General features: G+C 50.7%; 1 protein-coding gene across 1 annotated transcript in view; it reads right to left on the bottom strand.

The window, feature by feature from the left end:
• Positions 1-2,500, bottom strand: part of npas1 (neuronal PAS domain protein 1) — a gene marked incomplete at both ends in the record, with an annotated part of 45,942 nt that overhangs the window by 23,847 nt on the left and 19,595 nt on the right. The gene's annotated exons all lie outside the window — the stretch shown is intronic.

Below are 2,500 nucleotides of genomic sequence, written 5' to 3'. Positions count from 1 at the left end.
TTCCCCAGCCCCGCCCCCCTCCTTGACCCCCACACCCCCTCCCACCACCCACATCCCCTTAGCCACTCTCTCTAGCCACCCCTCGAGCCCAGAACCTCTACGTCCTTCCTATCCCTAGCTATGGGTTAGGGTTAGGGTTAGGGTTAGGGGTTAGGGTTAGGGTTAGGGACATTCCCCCAACCCACCCCTCGAGTGCAGACTCTCTATGACCTTCGTATCCCTAGCTACAGCCCCTTTTCCCTAGCCCCGCCCCTTACCCTCACCACACCCCTTCCCACCACCCACACCTCCTAGCCACTCACCCTACACACCCCTCGAATCCCGACTCTCTATGACCTTGCTATCCGTAGCTAGCGCCCATTTTCCCTAGCTCCGCCCTTTCCCTCAACACCCCCCCCTCTCTCACCACCCACACCCGCAACCGACTCCCCCTACCCACCCTTCAAATTCCGACTCTCTGCGACCTTCCTATCCCTAGCTATGGTCCATTTTACCTAGCCCCGCCCCCTTGATGGAACAGAAGGACATGCAGCCACAGTGACCTTTGTCCACCAAAATCTAATCAGTTCATCCCCGAGTCCAAGTAGACATTTGAGCCAAATTTGAAGTAATTCCGTCAAGGCGTTCCTGAGATATCGCATTCGCAAGCGTGAAAATGGCTTTCCTGGAGTCACAGTGACCTTGACCTTTGACCTTTGATCACCAAAATCTAATCAGCTCATCCTTGAGTCCACGTGGACATTTGAGCCAAATTTGAAGCAATTCCATCAAGGCGTTCCTGAGATATTGCGTTAATGAGAATCGGACGGACAGATGGACGGACAACCCGAATGCCCCCCAGCCACGGCTATCACCGGGCAGAGGCATAGTAATACGTTGCATATCACTTGTAGGCTATATAAACATCATAGAGTGTGCTATTGAAATAGCGCAGTGGCCCAGCGCGTTCCATGTCTACATTTCAACCCTAAGTCACATTAACTTTGTTGTTATTTAAGACTAACGCAAACTAATAGTCCTAACCCTAACCAAGTACTTTTACTTGTCTCAACATAACTAAAGTTGCTAAAGTTGTTTTATTGGCATTTAATGTTGCAAAGGCAGCAAGGCTTTCAGATTAACTGCTGCTGTTTTGTTTCAAAGTAAGGCTGAGATTGTGACGTTGAGATTGTACATACATGTAAAATGCCAACGTTTTATTCTGGCAACTGGGCTGCCTCATCTATAATCTAGAGTTTTACCTTCTTCACACTTCCTCCCAGTCTTTGTCTCTACTTCCTGCAGCCCTCCTCCCCCAGAATCGCCTTCAGCCTCCATTCATCTGTCAGAGCGATGTGAGGCATTCTTTGGCAGCCAATGATATCGTCCAAGCATCTGAGTCTTATGTTGATGTGTGTGTGTGTGTGTGTGTGTGTGTGTGTGTGTGTGTGTGTGTGTGTGTGTGTGGGTGTGTGTGTGTGTGTGTGTGTGTGTGTCCACGCGCGTGCGTGCGTGTGTGTCCACGCGGGTGCGTGTGTGTGTGTGTGTGTGTGTGGGTGTGGGTGTGTCTGTGTGTGTGTGTGTGTGTGTGTGTGTGTGTGTGTGTGTGTGTGTCCGCGCGCGTGCGTGCGTGTGTGTCCGTGCGGGTGCGTGTGTGTGTGTGTGTGTGGGTGTCCGTGCGGGTGCGTGTGTGTGTGTGGGTGTGGGTGTGCGTATGCGTATGTGTTTGTTAGGAGGTGCTTGTTTGGGACTACAGCAGGTTTGAGAGACCAAAAGAGGAAGACTGGCACTACTCTGACTCAATGGAAGTAGGCTGTGGGTATAAGTGCTATCTGTGGTCCAACTATTTCCCCTCCCCTTCCGCCATCTGCGTGTTGCTGTTTACAAAGTACCCGTCGCTATAGCAACAATAGAATACCGCAGGAATGAGTCCAGGCTGGATGTTAGCACTTACATGTAAAATCAATGGGATTGTGTATGGGGATTTTGGTTGAATGCATGAATTAAGGTTAACAAAAGTTTATGAAAGAGCAAAGTTTGTGTTCAGCAAGATCATCTTCACAAATGAACACCACTTTTATGATTTTCGAAGCATGAATGCATTTTTTTATTTTCAGAAAACGCCAAAAATGCGACAGAGCTACCCCCCTTGTATGTAACAATTGTAGTGGGCCAATTATTGCCCCTGCTGGCCCGGTGGTTGCACCACACCCTCTGCCGATCTGGGGAGAGCTGTAGACTAGCACATGCTTCCTCCGATACAAGCCGCCTCTTTTCACCTGACAGCGAGGGAGGATCACACTACTCCCCCAGTTCCCCTCCCCCCCCAAACAGGTGCCCCGACCAACCAGAGGAGGCACTAGTGCAGCGACCAGGACTCGTACCCCACCGTCTTCCCACCCGCAGACACAACCAAATGTGTCTGTAGGAACGTCTGTCCAAGTCGGAAGGACCACTGCCGGGAATTGAACCATGCAGGGTCTCCGCGGTAGTATGTTTTGCTTTTACCTCTGCACTACCC

Source organism: Poromitra crassiceps (assembly GCF_964638095.1).
Source record: "Poromitra crassiceps genome assembly, chromosome: 5".
Taxonomy (NCBI): Eukaryota; Metazoa; Chordata; class Actinopteri; order Beryciformes; family Melamphaidae; genus Poromitra; species Poromitra crassiceps.
This window is presented reverse-complemented; position numbering and strand designations above follow the sequence as displayed.